Raw genomic sequence first — 19,787 nt, forward strand, 5'->3', positions numbered from 1 at the left:
TTTAACATATGAAAATCACAGAAACAAATTTCCGAAATAAACACGAAATATGTAGTTATCGAAAATTTTAGTTCGATTGCGACTAAAAGTTATATTCACGATAACAACATATATAAAAAGTGTTATAAAAAACTATACTTGAAGGTTGAAGGTACTATTGAAGGTGTCCAATAAATCAATAATATTATCTATAAAACAATCAAACCAAAAGGGCACGATATTATTCACTGCCTTTATCCCTTTTCGAACGCATATTTTATTACCTGAAACAAAAAACATAATATGTTTAACAATTTATTAATAAGATAAAAGTTTTTAACATTTTTTACTATTCTTAGAAGATTTAATACACTCGATTTAATTTAAAATGGTGACTACATTACTATTTTATAAAGTAAAAGTAAAGGAATAAAAGCAAAATATTTGTATCTGTATGTGTTAAACACGTTTAAATAGATAATAAATAAATATTATAGGACATTATTACACAAATCGACCTAGTCCCACAGTAAGCTCAATTAAGGCTCGTGTTGTGGGTATTAGGCAACGATAAATATATATTTAATAAATATGTACATATATAGATAACACCCAGACCCAAGAACTGGTTGGCTCCTCAACTATAAATTTAATACATGATTTCAGTATTTTATTGTTTAAAAATATTCTCAAGATGGGAAGTAAGTGAATGATCGCTAAGAACCTTAGTTATGAAAAAAATGCTTTTAATTGATTTCCTCAGTTTAGCGACTAAATTTATTTCAATTCAATAACGTAAAACCCCATACAAAATCACTACATAGTATAAAACAAAGTCGCTTTCCCTGTCCCTATGTCCCTATGTCCCTATGTCCCTTTGTACGCTTAAATCTTTGAAACTACGCAACGGATTTTGATGCGGTTTTTTTTAATAGATAGAGTGATTCAAGAGGAAGGTTTATATGTATAATAACATCCATTAAATAGTGGAGAAGTACTGTTATTTTTGAGGTTTCTAATGTGATGTCGTGAAAAATTACCTTTTTTCCGCTTATATTGCAAACGCAGGCTGAACCCTACGAGTTTTATCAAAATAATGTACTAAGTATTATACACATTGAAAAGGTCTACAGAAAAGTCCGCGATGGTATATGTCTATCTCTTATGGATAACCCACAATAACATTTTTTTGTCATTTACTTTTTACGACAAATAATAGCTAATTTTCGAAGCGATTCTCACCAATACAGCATTAATCCTTAACCAATTAAATACCTTGAATACATTGTTCATTTAATATAGATCTATATGGCCCTTTACAACGTATGAATTAAGTGAATATTTTCGAAGATATTACAGATTTAAAAATTGCGGGACGTAGCGTTTGCGGCGGTACCGGCCGGCCGGGTAGGGCCGCTATGTTTTTATATACAACGTTCACAGTTTTTCTGTAGTGTAGCACCCGTGCGAAGCCGGGGCGGGTCGCTAGTCTAGTATAAAACAAAAGCCAAACCTCACACACATCTCATATGTTGACATTACGCATATAGTAAACAAATTCCTAATCCATAAAACAAGATAGTTCAACGAATAAAAGCTGACAATGATAAATAGTTGCCATATTAATAAATGGTCATGGAGCATGCTATCATGTAAGTTCTAAGCATGAATCAGTGGTACTATAACAAAGAAATGTGTAATACTTGTATACGAAGTATATTATTATTAGTCTGTGGTAATACTAATGTTAGATAGTTGTTCTTAAACTCAAAACATAAATACATACTTCTTCTTATTTTTTTCAAATGGCAACTCCTTACTTATTTGAACTTTGAAGTTTATAGAAGCACGTTGAATCTTCATACATGTAATTACAATTTAGCACTAGTGGTTCGGAAAGCAAAATTTAAATTAAGTAATTTAAACATTTGTAAGTCCCTCACTATAAGTAGGTGAATATATGTGTAAAGAGTAATAAACATGCATTATTAGGATACGATAATAAGCTCGTTCAAATATTATTCACTAGAGACCCGCCCCGGCTTCGCACGGGTGCAATGCTGATACTAAATACACTACAGAAAAACTGTGAACGTTGTATATAAAAACATAGCGGCCCGCTCCGGCTTCGCACGGGTATAAAATAGATAGCCGGGCGGCCGGCCGGTACCGCCGCAAACGCTACGTCCCGCAATTTTTAAATCTGTAATATCTTCGAAAATATTCACTTAAATCATACGGTGTAAAGGACCATATAGATCTATATTAAATGAACAATGTATTCAAGGTATTTAATTGGTTAAGGATTAATGCTGTATTGGTGAGAATCGCTTCGAAAATTAGCCATTATTTGTCGTAAAAAGTAAATGACAAAAAAAAGTTATTGTGGGTTATCCATAAGAGATAGACATATACCATCGCGGACTTTTCTGTAGACCTTTTCAATGTGTATAATACTTTGTACATTATTTTGATAAAACTCGTAGGGTTCAGCCTGCGTTTGCAATGTAAGCGGAAAAAATGTAATTTTTTACGACATCACATTAGAAATCTCAAAAATAACAGTACTTATCCACTATTTAATGGATGTAATTATACATATAAACCTTCCTCTTGAATCACTCTATCTATTAAAAAAAACCGCATCAAAATCCGTTGCGTAGTTTCAAAGATTTAAGCGTACAAAGGGACATAGGGACATAGGGACAGGGAAAGCGACTTTGTTTTATACTATGTAGTGATGATACAAAACGACGCGGAATCGAATCCCGCCTCGTTATCAATTTTATACTTCTTAAAAATTAAAAAAAAAATGCGATTGAACTGCCACAGATTGGTTAAAATATGACATCTGTCAATAAACATATATTTTTAGTGCTAGCAAGTTTCAATTAATCATAATTAACACGGTTTTCACAACCCGTTTATTAATACCACCACCTAGTTTTAAGATTAATGAGATAATTGCAAGGTTTATAGTTTTGCTAATTTGTGCATACCACATAAATGTTTTTATACTTTTTCTTACTTAGAGATTATTTCATGTATAACAACTTAGCATTTACAATTACAAATATAGCATTATGATATGAACGTAATATTAATTCATTTCAATACACGGAAGACGAAATTAAATTCCGTGACCCAAAACATAAAATTTACAAGTTATCTGTCAAATTTCATAACCTAACCTTTACACCACAACAATGGTACATAACAACGTAACGATCAAATCAATCATTCGTTCCACTTTTTTGACACTAAATGCAAATTTGGCGGCAAACGCAAAAGTGTTGCCAGTCGTAAAAACTGAACGTTACTCATTGGGCGGTCTGCGTTATTTGCAAGGGTGAGGTGTGCGTGTTTATGTCAAAACATTTTTTTGTTGCTTGACAAATTGAAGATGTTTAAAATCATTCATCGATGTCTCATCTGTTTAAATTATTTGTGTATGCGTGCGTTTGTTTAAACTAACGTATAGAGCAGTAGTGATTTTTTGTTAAATCACCAAAATTCTAACTGATTTATTAAATATCCGTAAAAAAGTTAATTTTAAAATTCGGTTTTGAAAAGGTTCTTTTATATATCTAATAACATGTCAACATACTAGCAATAGCTTTTCATCAATTTATTAGAACTTATTACATTCAATTTTAAATCTTTCGAAACTTAAGCGATTCTGTCCAAATGAATCCGCGTCCTCGCCGAGAAATGTAATGTAGTGTTGCCCTTTTGAATATTTATGTAAGTATGTTTATGCAATGCACGTGTGATGTGCATTATTCAATGCTGTTTGCATTGCAGAGATGATTAAACCTTAACTGTGGAATGTCGCTAATATTAACATTGAATTTTACATGAATATAGAGAGGAAAATATATTTTCCATTGTTTACTTTTATGTAGAATTTTTAACTGTATTTTTGTAAAGTGTGTGATATTTTTTGGGACAAAGAAATTATGTGTATTTTTTTTTTTTTTTTATTTGAAAGCTGGCGCTGCCCGCTTTTTTTCTTACGAATTTGATGACAGAAGTTTTTGGTTGTCCTACAAAATACGTTCTTAATCACTTCTTAATAATAACTCTCTTTATATTGTTTTAAAATTATATCAATCCTGAATCTAATCTGAAATTCTTTTTAACCAAAGAGATGATTGATAAATTTATAAAAATAACTAAGGAAATTTTCTTTAACATTTTTTAATTAACTAGAACTTGATTATTAAGCCGGCGTTAAAATCTTAATTACGCCGTGAAAAGCATGCTTCGTTATTTTAATTAAAACCAGAGTTGCACTCATTAAAAATATTCAAACTTTCTGACCACCTTTGTCGCTTTTCCATACTGAAATGAAGGTTCTTAACAGGCGTTGATTGCCAACAATTTTAATTCTGCCAAAGGTTTAAGGTGTTTGAACTTATTAATGTCAAAGTGAAATAATTAAATTTAATTAATTGTGTGGTTTTCATATATAGGAGAAAGTATAATAAATATAATAATCACTGTATGTCTTTAAATATTCAGGAACCTATTTGTTGAAGGTGTTTTAAAACTGATACACAAAATCATTTAGATAGTACTTAATAATTAGGGTTGTTGAGGATTCCTCTTCCGCTTCCTCATAATGCGGAAGTTCCGCAATATTTTGGGTTCCTCAACCGTTACCGCATCCTCAAAAATAAAAATAAAAAATTCCTCTTCCGCTATCGCTTCCTCAAAATTTTGAGGAAATTTATGAGGATGCCGTATCTATGGCAACGCACTCGCTACGCGCAGCGCTATGCCAGGCCGATTCGATCGGGCGGATCGGACTCTAATAGATGAGCTTTTGTTTATGCATATAACTCGACAAAACCTAATCTATCTAAATAAAAAAGTGACTCGACTTGATTATAATTTCCTATCATCCTCATCCTCATCCGCTTCCTCTTCCTCAAAAAAATATCCTCTTCCTCATCCGCATCCCCTAAATATGCGTGTGAAAATTCCTCTTCCTCCTCCTCTTCCTCATAATCACTTCCTCAACAACCCAACAACGCATGCCAAAAATGCAATCAGTAAAATTTTTGTCTGTCTGTCTGTCTGTCTGTCTGTCTGTCTGTATATTCGTTATAGAAACAAAAACTACACGACGGATTTTAACGAAATTTGGCACAATTATTCTTCATACTCCTGGGCAGGTTATAGTAAAAGAATCATGTAAATCGGTGTAGAAACACCAAAGTTATACATGAAATACGCTATAAGTCATCGCGCGTGAATTACATGCCATATAAGGATTATTTTTGTGTATCAGTTGCCGCGTTCGACGCGCTTCGCGGCGGGAGCTATAAAAAGGCGGCGGGTCCGCACCCGTTTCGCGTTGTCACGGCATCACGCGTGAACGGCTGAACCGATTTCGATAATTCTTTTCTATTATATTCCTTGAAGTACGAGGATGGTTCTTATGTAGAGAAAACGTAAATATGTACCACGGGCGAAGCCGGGGCGGACCGCTAGTAAGATAATAAACGGAATCAGGTCAGTGCACAGCCCACATCTACCGGACTGAGTGACTACTATTTGGAACTGGTGATATTTAATATTTATTTTATAATAACGTTTCGGTTCGTCATTCTTTATTCGAACCGCGAGGGACTGGAACATGCTTCCTGAATCTGTGTTCCACGACGAGTACATTCTAGGGAAGCGCGCCCCATCTTAGACCACATCCCAGCTTACCATCAGGCGAGATTGTGGCCAAGCGCTCCCCTATTGTACATTAAAAAAAATTGCAGTAAGTTTTACTAGAAATCGGAACTGAATAAAGTCTATACTTGGTCTATACATACAATTCGAACAATCGTCAATTTATCGAGTCGAGATCTTTGGTCACTACTTAGTACTTACTATTGAGTACGAGCATGGTACGAATGAATACGCAGAAAATATGTAAATTAAAATTGTCATATTAAATTTAATAGGTGTATGTCTCTTCTCTTAAGATATATTTTCACTAAATAAAGATACTCTTTTCTCAATCATCTTTCACACCATTTGGCATGTATAGATTCCGTTTATCAGAAATCTTATACTGTTTTTCCACACAAAAATAGACGAACGATGAAATATACGAAATGCGTATATCTTCAATACGTATTTCAAAAACAGTACATGATTGAACAATATTTATTATTCCAAGAACTACACGTGTTCGAATTCAACTATTTATATGGAGAACCGCAACTTCTGTTTATTTAACACATCCGGTCGGCGAACTGCCTAAAATGCACCTTGTTTTGTCAATAGAAACAACTGCAGTTAAACAACTACTAACTAGGTAATAATACATGTATATGCGACTGTGAGCTCTGTTATAAAGCTCATAAGGTTTACTTCGCCAAATCTTAAAGTAAACGCAAAGGTGACTGACTGACTGATCTATCAAGTATCAACGCATAGCACAAACTACTGGACCGATCGGGCTGAAAATTTGGCACGCAGATAGCAAATATGATGAACGCATCTGCTAAGAAAGTATTTTGAGGGGATACAATTGGGGATGAAATACCATTTTACCAAAAGGTAGGTACACAAACCAAATAGACCTATGTCTGTGGGTAGGTAGTTATATTTTATAAAACAATGTAAAACCATGTATTTGATATTAAATAACTTTGCTCTGAAGTCGGAATTCGGAAGTCAAACCGTCCTGCTCTATTGCATACAAAATCGTATTTGCATCTCCAATTGTTACGCACTTCCGAGCGGTTCGTGTGAACTGTACGTGTAGAGAATAATGTTTTTGTTTATTTTTTAATTATGTAAAGAGCGTTACAGGTAAATGTTTATTTTTTTTATAAAGGGAAAGTATGCGTAAGTAAGCGATTGGTCTACGAATGGTCGTTTTAAAAATTCGCTCAAGCAATGAGTTTCGTTGGAATAATTTAATTTTTACATATTATTTTGATAATATTCGGAAGTAAATAAAAAAAAAATATCAAAACGAAGCATTATAGCGACGATGATAACATAAAATATTTCAATGTATTCAAGGCAACATTCAAAAGAGAAAAAAATAACTTTAAAGAATAAATAACACCCCGATAATTAACACGCTGCAATATTTAAAACCACCTTTCAAGTTCCATCCACATTTATTGAATGTATATAAAAGGAATTATTGAATTACTTTCTACATGATATTTCATTACCATACTGGTAAAACATATTTACGAACAAGTTCAAGACCTTCTTACATAACCATCTGATTGATTAAAATTTGCAACATTTTTTTACATGGCAATTACAGTACGAATGTCACTTCTCAGCTGTCATCGTGACTGACATAATATTAAAATTATTAGGCTGTGCATAGACGAGAATAAATATATCAAGTAATTAATTAGTTGCATATTTATAGCAGATATGCGTTAAACAGGTGTCGCTTTTCATTGGTTTTACCATTAAGAGTCATTCCAAATTCCGATATAATTTAATGTTCTATAATGTAAACGCTTAACAATTTAATTATTTACACGTCAATACAAAACATATAGACAAGTGTACATACACATTTCTGTATTAATAAACAAAATTAACTTAACAATCTTGTCTCATTAGTTTACTCTACTTACATTTCCTTTGACGAACCATAAAACGTATAAAAAATATAAATTACACCTATTTTAAAACCATGTACAGTCGCGACGTGTAAAAAATCCTTCACACATAAATCCACTCTTGTAACACTACACTACCACAAACTTTCGCCAACCGCAAGTCTTCTAAACTATCTATTATTTGATCCACAAATCTCGACATTCATATAATCCCAGCCTTATTCGGTGAAAGCTTCGAAAGTATCAACTTGACACTTGTCAACGTCATTTGTCCATATAACGAAATCTCGAAAATGGATGATCGAATCATACCTCGACGTTACGCGGTAATTTTTATGGTTCCGTATACAACGGATAAAACGGTACATTCTATTTCTGATACGCAGTCTTTCTGTCTTTATGCCAACAGGCTGTATCTCATGAACCGTGATAGACAGTTAAACATTTCAGAGATGATGTATATGATGATGACCACAGACATGTATCAAGATAGACTAAGCGAGTGTATGTACTTCCCGTGTCCAAACTAAGGTTATGAAACTTACTTGACGCTGGCCTACACTCAGTCCGCGCTTGCAGTTCGCCAAGGAAAGACGTGAAGCTGAATAAAGTAAAATGCCGAATTGCGCCGTTATAAACTGTAGAAACTCCACAGCTGTGAGTGGCCGAGTTAGCATAGATGTTTCCTTCCACCGGTAAGTAATTTTCTAATCAGAATATTATGCACTATTTATTTTAAAATCAAATAAAGAATATCTGTGGAAAACGATCGTGACAAACACGGATACCAAATCATACGAAATGATTCGGAATACATTGCGGCTTTTACTTGGCACGGTAAAGATCGCGTCGTATGATAACAAGCAATGAATAACGTCTTCTCATTTTTCTGTCCAATTTTGTGGTTAGTGATGTTCATTTGATGCAACAGTTCTCGATTCTAATCGATTTTATAATCGAACAGAAAAATGATAATTTGAAGGAGCAATTTTTCAGAAAAAAAGGCATAGATTTTTTTTGTCATTTAATACGACTTGACCTAGAACTTTTAAGTATTTTAATACAAAGGTACTAAAAATAAATATTATGACATGGACGCCATTAGTTAAAGTGTCATCTTGGGAGTTTTTTAAGAAAACTCCTTATTGCTTAGACTATGTTTGTTTTTTCAGTTTTCCAAGTAACCCGAACATAAAAGGAAAATGGATCGATGCAACGGGACATAAAGATTGATTGATTGACAGTTTCATTACTTTCTTTCGAAGGCCTCTCTAGTACGTAGTACATGGTAACTCAATGGGCATATGTAAGAAAAGGCTAAAACACATTAGTTTACTTGTTAGAATATTAAAAGGTTTATAACTTTATTTTATCATCCCTCTGTCTATGGTAATTATCATTTTTCTGTCTTGAATCGATTTAGTAATCGATTACGATTCATTTATTTGACTACCTCTTAGACATAGATCTAGTTTGATCTGATTTCTTTCGATTTACTTCGATGGGATAGGACGATACTAGAATCGCCGCGCGAGTGGCGGCCTAATCGATTTAGCGTAAAATGAAATTAACATCACTAAAAAGCGCTCGTGACGTCATAACGCGTCAAGGTCAGTACAAAAAATATGACACGCTTGGTTTTCATACAGATCGCGCCTCGCGGTACTTGCGTTGTCTACTTAAATATACATGTCTGTGATGATGACCTGTTGCCGCTATAATACCATAAATAATAAAATATCAAGCTTAACGCACGGTAATAAATTGGATTATTGTGTAGTTGTTATTTAGATTTGTGCGGAACCCTTAGTCTCGAGAGTTCGACTCGCTCTTGACCGATTTTAAAATTACGTAATGTCATTACCTACACTTGAATTTTCATTTATGGTATCTCGATGATGGCAACTCGTGTGTATAATCTGTGAACATATACGTCATTGTTATGACCCATTGTTTTGAATTTTAAGATATTATAGCCAAGCTGAAGTTAGGATCAATTTAGTCACTAGACTTTAGAACTAGCTATCTATTTGTAATTTGTATGCTTCATCTATGAGGCTGGATTAGATACTTCTAATATAATTTCTTGCTTACAGGCATCATTGAAACTATCCGAGTTCGGTTGAAGTGTGTAATAATAATTATTAATTAGGTTACATTTATGTATAAACAAACACCTATCATTGCTATAACTTAAATTTAATCGCTATTTTTATTTATACAACAATTAAATATAAATGTATTGTTTCTATTTGTGAAAAATGTACTTTTACTCATAAGTCATAAGCATAACATTCTAAGACCATAGCCTACTACTACTATAAATAAGCAAAAATAAAAAAAAAATAACATGAGATGATCGAAATAATTGAAATTGAAATTCGACCATATCATTCTCACAACTCTCACATGCGTTCCACAGACCACAGTCCACGTCTACACGTATCGCTATAAAATCAGCACGTCGTCACAAGAAAACAACAACATTATTTCAACGCGGTACATAAACACCAAAAATACTTCACAAATTCTACTGAATGAAAAATTAGTTACTGCACGTACGTAATACATGCAGTAACTAATAATTGAACTAAATTATGGATATTCACTTTCAAATACCTTCAAACTCGTAAGTAATGTGTTAAGATGGGATACACTAAAGTTGAATATTGAAACAGCTGCAGAACGGGCCCGCCTACGGACACAAACATGAATGAACCATCAACCAAACCTACATGGTATAGTATTATCTGTACGAGTACTTGACTCGTACGTACCGAGTAAAAAATAAAAACTATCAATTTTTAATTAAAAAAAGAACTGTATCATTGTTTTTAACCGACTTCAAAAAACGGAGGAGGTTCTCAATTCGGCCAGTATATTTTTTAATGTGTTCTTTTTTCGTTCGATGGAAGGTATGTTTAGAAGAGGCTTAAATAAAGGCAAAGTCCGCTCTTATCTATAGAAGATAGCTTTATCTCGTGGTACATGTTGTAATTACCCGAAATCATCATCAATCAATTATTGCAAACTTAAAAAAATCTTAAAACTATCAATTGTTTAAAAATGTATATAAAATGCATATTTATCCGTGAAATAGCAAAATTTTCATACGTATACATTTACGTTTACAAGTACCAGGGTTGTATAAATTAGTGAACGTAGAACGTAAAGGTCAGCGACCTCACTTGTCTGAAATAATGACCTCTTAGGGCACAATGGACAAGGGAACGTCTATGCCAGACATATTGTGTTTGTGTTTGTGCTTTTTTTACATTTTCGAAGAAACTATTGTTTGTTTTGTGTGAAAATGTTTACGTGATGAGTGTAGAGTTATATTTCTAGAGCTTCAAAAAATTACCTTTCATTTACCGACACATTATTTTCATTTCGAAATTTTATTTTCAATTGATACAAAATCCAACTAATATTATAAACGCAACTTTGTAAAAATATATATTATCTAAGATATATGTTTGTTACTCGTTCGAGCGAAAAGTACTGAACGGATTTTGATGATGCTTGGCCGTGATGAAGCTTATAGTACCAAAATAACACATAGGCTATAGAAATTTTAGCTTTTGCTCACTAGTTCGACCACGAATGAAAACTTGGCACAGCTAGTAAATTAATAAAAGCAAATGTGAACCTTAAACAAAGTGCAGTACCTCAAGATATCGAGTTAAAACGCAATAACGTTATAATCTCAACAATAAGGACTTAGTACACAATGACAACACGAGAGTCACAGATTATACGCCCACTGCCTTTGAAGATGAAGTAATTGTTTGTTTAAAGTATGTTTCAACGACCAGTGTATTAAGTAGTAGTCTATAGGTTAATTACTAAGGCTTATGTATTCTCCATCTCTTCATATTGTTCTGTACGATTTTACTGGAAGTTGCCGGAATATTATGTCTGCCTTGGAATCGGGAGAAGCTAAAAGAACTTTAAACTAAATGTTCTCTAGAGCTTCTTATAGTTAGGTGTTATTTATTTTTAATGTTTTTAATTTTTATTATTCGCTTTTCCCTGTTGTTCCTACATAGTCTATGGAACATTTTATTCAATGTTTATTAATTGTGATCTCCTTTATTTATATTTCCTTGTGAAATGAAATAACTTACAGCCATGCTCATTACCTTACTAAAGTAAGCCGAAATTATTCATATAATTTTCATCCTAATTGTAATACATATTAATATATATAAATCTCGTGTCACAATGTTTGTCCTCAATGGACTCCTAAACCACTTAACCGATTATAATAAAATTCGCACACCATGTGCAGTCCGATCCAACTTGAGAGATAGGATAGTTTAAACATGTAGGTACCACGGGCAAAGCCGGGGCGGACCTTGTAGGTAAATATTATTATAAAGGTCTCGTTGTAATTTTGTGAAAAGATATCTTACAACACTAATTTCACGCTCGATCTCTATAATTTATTTTTCATTACCTTTCTTTCGTTTTCCAGGAAAGTCGTTACAATTTTCGGCAAATAACGTTACCTTGATATTAAGAAATTTCATTTCAGATGAATTGCAACCGGTCTTAATAAAAAAGAAGGTCAACAGAAATTGTTACACTAACTACTAATCTATAATAATAAATTACTTTTTGAGATATGAGATATTGGAACGATACTCTATACGAGATATTGGAAAAATATTGAATCCATACTAATATTATAAATGCGAAAGTAACTCTGTCTGTCTGTCTGTTACTCAATCACGCCTTAACTACTGAACCAATTTGCATGAAATTTGGTATAGAGATATTTTGATACCCGAGAAAGGACATAGGATAGGTTTTATCCCAGAAATCCTACGGGAACGGGTCTTTGAAAACGAGGGCGAAGCCGCGGGCGGAAAGCTAGTATGGAAATAAAAAAAGCTATAGGAAAGTACGTAAGATCAAGTACAGTCCTAAAGCATAGTAAAAAAATTCATATGTTATAGGCAAACTCCGAAGCTCCGGCGCTCCTAGGTTGGACTGGTCAATCCTCAGGTCAGACTGAATGACTTAGTCAAAGCCCAAACAAATGTAAATTTTCGGCCTTTGACTAAACAATTTTCGTCAAACCTGGGAGAGACTAATTTGGTCAGGCAAACGTCAAAACACAATTTTATTAAATCGGGGTTTGACGAGTCAAACTCCGATATAGGTATGAAGTGTCTTATCTTCGTATATTTGGAAGCATTTTATCATTTAAGCAGCTTTCAAGTCCAGCTTACGTGATTTTCACTTTTATATTTGAGATGCTTTGAGAGAATGTCGTGTGGCATTAGGCCCGCCTTTTGTACGATGTGCAATAAAGTATAAAATAAATAAATAAATGCTTTGGAATATACGGAGGTTAGTTTGTATAAGATTAAGTATAAAAAAATAACATTTTTAAAATTTTGATGTTTATTGTTTTAATAATTTCTTAAGTAATTAAAATGAAAAATTAATCATTTTTCTGACATGGTGAGGCATTAACTTTAATGTTAATTGTTTTAATAATTTCTTAGGTAATTAAAGTGACAAATTAATCATTTTTCTGACATGGTGAGCGCACGCTCAATGAACGAACATGAAATGACAAAACAATCAGACGGAAGTCGGAAGTCAGAACACCGCGGTCCGCGAGAGACATTATGAACCTGTTTAAACATGTTCAGATCAACGTTTGACCGAGAATTGCAGTCGCTTCTAGGATTGACTAGGCCAAAACCGAAACAGAATAATTGACTTTCGACGTTTGACTGAAAAGTTAGGAGCTCCTGGGTTTGACTAAAAATACTTCAGGCAAAGGGCGAAATTGAAATGTATTTCGCGGATTGCCTGATGGCTTTGGCCAAACCTAGGATAAACCAGTCCTTCCACGAAGAGACTGTGTATCGGACTTTGACTATAACACATATATGTACGGTGATAAAGACGGGCGCGTCCCTACTAAATGTGTTGGATTTTCTTCCCGTACCCAGCGATACATTTTTAAATACCACCAGTAGACGACGATTTATATCAGAATCAAAATAACCATAAAGAAATACTTAGATTCCCGCGAAAATCTCATATAAAGAAAGAAAGAAGTTTATTCACCATTAAAAAACAAATATACTAATAGTCCGAACATATAAACAGTAATTCACACATCCCAGTCTTCCGAAAGCACATAAAATTGCGCAACATATCGCACCATCAGTCGCCAACCGTTATGTCAACAAACTTTGCTTGACCGTTAGGACGTGTTCACTATAACCTGCGACCGTGACTATAAAGTCGCTAATATGATCATAAAATAAATTAATATTATATTTAAGCAAACTGCAGAATATTTGCAAAATCGTATTCTAACCATGAGTCCTCTACTTTATGAAGAAGTTATAATTTGGTTTATTTTTATAAATGAATAGTCGATGAATAGCACGAAAATCTAGTTTGATTTCTCTACAGCTTAAATACGAATAGGGTATTATGCACATTTAGAGAACTTTTATCTTTTATGATATCAAGTTAAAAGAAATAAATAAAAGCTGTTGAAACAGTTGTTGTTGTAAACATAATTAATTAATTAATTAATATAATTAATCCTATATTAAGTAATACTGACACGAACGAAATAATCCGCCCTTCTCTAAATAATCCTATGAGCAAATATATTACAACAATGGCCAATGGGTAATACCAGCTGCAGCGGCCAGTACCAATACCAATCAAAACTTCTCAATTCTAAGGCCACGATCGCGTGTCGCAGTCGCTTATATATCAAAGGTATTGTGAACGTAGCTTTATCGAAGGTATTAGGTTCATTATCATAATACAACCGTTTGAGGTCTTAATACATTTCGGTGAAATACCGTATAAGAATAACTTATGCCGATTGCTGAGATAAGCGCCTTTCATCTTCAAATAAGGTTTTTACATTTTAATAATTCATTCATTCATTAATATCAACTACTGTTTATAATTTACTAATGAAAATGATCAGAATAATATTTCGTGAAAAACATACTTTAATTAATATTTTACTCTACGGTGATAAAAATATAAATTGCATGATTTGAAATTTAATGGTTTGATTGCTGTGAAAATTAACGGTATTCCGGGATGCAAGAGGAGTATGAACTTTTAAGTAGGTATATGTATATAATGAAAATGGTGTCGATAAATAGGGAAAAAAATCTGAATTCAAATATGTACCGAAAATTTTGTATATAAGTAGGTTCTTTAACTTTGAGGCGTAAAATATTTTAGCTCATTTTTATAAGTAACTAGCGATCCGCCCCGGCTTCGCCCGTGGTACATAATTACGTTTTCTCTACATAAGAACCATCCTCGTACTTCAAGGAATATAATAAAAAAAGAATTATCGAAATCGGTTCAGCCGTTCTCGAGTTATGCGCTTACCAACACATTTTGCGATTCATTTTTATATATAAGATTTTATTTGTTTCTTTGTACAGTGTTTTACATAAAAGGACAGAAAACATGAACGAAGTAAAACAATGTTCGCCTTAAAATGTAAGTAGGTAAATAAATAACACTCCTTAAATTAATACATTAATTGCTTATTAGTTAACATATTGTTTATAATTAATAATAAATAATAATTAAGTCTCATCAAAACCCACGACAATCGATCCTTTCAGTGGAACTAGGTCTCGTCTTCGATTACATGACACATTTACGTACAAGGAAAGATGGATCAAATATATTATTTAATTACCTACTTCTTTAAAATTGAAATAAAATGTTAATATCTTGTTAGTTTTAAAGTATCATAAATATGACTTTTGACCATATAAACGGCTTAAGTTATATTTAAATCGATTCTTATTAAATTTTTTCTTTAAAGACTTATATTTTTTACGTTGTTATTATTTTAAAAATAATTTACAAAAATGCACTACTCGATAATACCAAAGAAAGCTTTATTTAAAATAAGTTCTGCCTTTACTTTGAACAATATTTAATGAAGGTAAAATTTGCAAAGCCAATACAAAATTCGCAAACGAATCAGCATCCTGTTATCTAGTATAAAAATAAATGAACGTCGCTTGTAAAAGCTCTAACGAGGTAAACGTTTATTTTTTTGTTAAAACTACAGTCAGACGGTGCAGGTTTTTTCAGTAAAAAAATATGTTTTTTAGTCGTTTAGGTACCTTATAAAGTTATAGAGAACCTTTGATTTTTTATCTACCATTTATCTTTGATTTATTTTCATTTCATAGAATGCATGGTTTTATATGTGTATGTGTATGTTTATTCTTTCATGCGATAACCAATTAACGATCATACTTGGTAGCGATATATATAACTTATGTACCAGAACACGTAAGCTTCTTTTGCCAGCGAGTGAAACCGCGCGTCACCGCTAGTATAACATATTTTTAAGCAGGTAAATATATGTATAGATAAATCACGAGCTACACGCACTTTAACTGCTATATGCATGCGAATTACCGTGTACTAGGAAGCAGTCGTGGCATAATATTTAATAACTAGTTGTTACCCGCCACGTTGCCTAACTTTATTTGACACTAGCTGAAATAAATTAGGTATATTAAGGGCTGATTTTTCAATCCTTGGTTAAAACTTATTCATCGAATAACGTATTAAACTACCATTTCAAAAATGTATTCTAATTGTCCGTATATGACAGTTTACAGGCATTGAGATAATATTAATAGGAGACGACACCGCCTACATCACTTATGTTCCACTCAACATACGTCATGTGACGTATGTTGAGCGGTATTTTTTAATGGTTTTAAAGTGAAACGCATCAAACATGCCTTCGTGTGTGTTACGATATTGCACAAATAATACAAATAATACGGAAAAGTGCAAAGGAATAACTTTCATCGGTAAGTACCTAACTAGATAATAATTTTTAAAACTTAGTTAGAGCAAAAAAATGGCGCACAGATTTTGTTCGTGGTGTCTCCTCCATACGTAGTAATATTATCTCAATGTTTACAGGTGACATTTTAAAATGTTCGTGTAATACTTTATTGGACCGATAAATTATAACCAAGGATTGAAAAATCGGCCCTTAGTCAGGATGAAGTTTGTCCGAGAGATAATAATTGTCAAGAGAATTACAGTCTGGCCTCTAGAATTATATTAAAACTAGCTTTCCGCCCGCGGCTTCGCCCGCACAGTCAAAATTGCGTTATTTTCCCGAGATAAAAAGTAGCCTATGTCCTTTCTCGGGTATCAAAATATCTCCATACCAAATTTCATGAAAATTGGTTCAGTAGTTTAGGCGTGATTGAGTAACAGACAGACAGACAGAGTTACTTTCGCATTTATAATATTAGTATGGATTTAAACTAAACAATAAACATCCTGATTTCTGTACCTCTGAACTAAAGCTACATGATACAATATTTTTAGTTTAATATTGCAAAGAATTTTATAATGGTTTATCACATTTGTTACATTACATAGTAAGTATAGTTTACATATAGTATTAAGAATGTTAGAAATGTGTATATCAGTAATGGAATAACTTTACTTATACTATAATTAAACATCTAGGATATTATAACATACTAAAGTAGAGACACACAAAATACACAGAGACTTCTACAAGTCACCACTATCGTTCATCAATTATCGTATTCCTAATACTTTAATTTCACGTTATTCTTCCACATATTTCGGCCATTACCGAACAATAGACAAGCAAGGAAATAACCAAATACCCATAGGGCATAGACAATCGTAGAGCCCTCAGCCCTGATCAATGTGTCATTGAACTTGAAATCGCTAAGCGCCTGTCACTATAATTAAGTCCACGCCTAAAAGGGCTGTTACACCTTTTTACGATGGCTATACTTTTAAATAAGTACATACATACTTTTTTCATTGGTTTTTTAAACGTTTATATAAATAACATATTATCATATATAATTTCAGGACATCAGATTAAGAACGGGATAACTAGGCATCGCATTTTCATTTAACTATTTTGAAGTTTTTATAAACGAATAACTATTGTATTTTCATAACATTTCCCAAGTAAATAAGCCTGGAATAAATCGCTTTTAAGCGATAAGATCACCTTTTGTACTTTACCTCGCATCTATACAACTATATATATTATATATACTGTACATTGTAATGTTAAATGGTGTGGTACAATAAGGGTTAAATAAATAAAACTCTAATTTATAAGTTTGTATTTATTAGGACTGCGTGATTGTAAAAATACCATTCTATTTATCAACTCGTAAGTGACAATACTGCGCTTTTATCATCTCATAGGTAGGAAGAACATATATAAGATTTTAAAATACATATATATCACATTTCGTACCAAAGGTTGACAACCCAGTTAAGGGCAAAAGCCATTCAATGCTAACTATAATATCAATTTCTTTAATGACACTGATGCATTACACGGACGGATAATCAAAGCATCGGGAAGAAGCGTGTTTAACCAGGTGTTAAAATGTACCTACCGTTTTTTTTACTTTTTATGTAAGTAGGTAGATACTAGTTTTCTGCAGTATAAAACTTTACTCACTGTATAGCTATTAAAAATGGTTAGAAATTGTATCGTTTTATTTGGAAGATAGAGCTGTATATCTTTATTAATTTTATTTTAATAGACTCTATTTTTTATAGCAAAGATAACAATGAAGGGATAACAAAGAAAATATATCAATAATTTTATTGTGCAATATTTACTATTATTATTCATTGTTATTTTACCACCTTACATTTATGCCTACAGCATTTGGCAAATTTAACTTCACGCTTTAATTAATTAGAAATAAATGCTAAAGCGTGTTATTTACGCATTACGAGAAAGTTCAATGAACAGACTATTTCAGGGCCTCCTGAATGTTCGTAAAACAATATTTACATCCATTATCGAGTTTATACTGGAAATAGTCAATAGCCAGGCGGAAATTGGCAGGCATTTTTCTTAACTAGCTTCTGGATACGGTATTGCTTGCGTTACTAACAAGAAATTATTAGCGAAGTTCTTTAGTTGACTCATATGAAAGGACAACATATACATTGTATACAGACAAACTTTAGGGTTTTGATTTGCAAAAATACTTAATATTGTAACTGTATGAATGTCATTAATTAGTTTTATGTTCTTAGAGTAGAGAAATAGAGTCCTACATCTTCATAGTTATGCAGAAAACGATTGTTGAATTTGTTACTGAAATTGAATTTCAGTACAAATTATATGCTAAAAATAACTTATACATAGTACTTGTTAGATCCAATCATACGATAGGAATACAAAATTCGCTCGGACCACAATACCATGTACTGTATATCGTCACCAACAGATGGCGCTACTGATTAAAAGCACCTCTTTAGCTCGCGCTTTCAAAGTTTTTTTCGATATCCTGATAAACTCGAGTCACTTCTACCAGCGTATCTCTAGTTTCCCTTCAGAACGTATAAATCTTTCGCCTTTTACTAAAGATTTCCGTGGAGGGGAACACTCAAATGAGTCTTTAATATTTTTGACACCTTGGATTTATCCAAGGTATTTATTAGACATGCGCAAAACAGTACGTCAAATAGTAATGCAACATCACGCATCTCTTCCACGGAAGTGATATTACTCCGTAACATCACACATTACCCGATCGATTTTTAATGAAATGATGACATTAATAATATTATAATGTTTATATCTGAGGTTTATATTATATTAATGGTGAAATGTGAAGTATTACAGATCATATTGAAAAATAGCAATAATAACTGCAATACTTATTAGTTATTACATATCGTAAAATTACAATTTAAGTAAATATTTAAAAAATGTAGTTGATTTTCCTTCATACTTGGCCACGTACTTTATGTTGTTTGTTAATAATTATAATGAACGCAAGCAAATGTAAAACAAAATAAAAAAAAGTGAGTGATGCGAGTGATGTTTGTAACTGATGCGTAATGCGTGATGTTACATTACGTGTCAAAGTGATGTTACTTTTGTACTATTACACGCATTACCTACCCATGTCTAGTATTTATACGTACCAAAGCAATTAAATAATGCAATCATCATAGTATTGCTATAAATTATAATAGATGATAATGCATTGCAAAAAATTAAAATAACACACAAATGTGCTAAGTGCTTATCCAGTCGATACCGGTAGCAAATTTCGCACAGATCGATCCGATTTGCATAAAAAATTAACATACACCTAATTTTTATCACCATAATATTAT

At 32.6% G+C, this 19,787-nt stretch overlaps 1 protein-coding gene and 1 non-coding gene across 2 annotated transcripts in view; one reads left to right on the forward strand and one right to left on the reverse strand.

Annotated features, from left to right (window-relative positions):
* GEFmeso (Guanine nucleotide exchange factor in mesoderm) overlaps window positions 1-19,787 on the reverse strand; it is an 83,053-nt gene that overhangs the window by 48,846 nt on the left and 14,420 nt on the right. The window lies entirely within an intron of this gene.
* On the forward strand, window positions 18,979-19,094 carry LOC149896848 (U5 spliceosomal RNA). The gene has a single exon (XR_016458300.1). It is a non-coding gene; the product is annotated as a U5 spliceosomal RNA (small nuclear RNA).

The sequence above is a fragment of the Colias eurytheme genome, chromosome 27, assembly GCF_061535395.1.
Source record: "Colias eurytheme isolate Ceu_HAF_F1 chromosome 27, ilColEury1 Martin Lab GWU primary, whole genome shotgun sequence".
Lineage (NCBI taxonomy): Eukaryota > Metazoa > Arthropoda > Insecta > Lepidoptera > Pieridae > Colias > Colias eurytheme.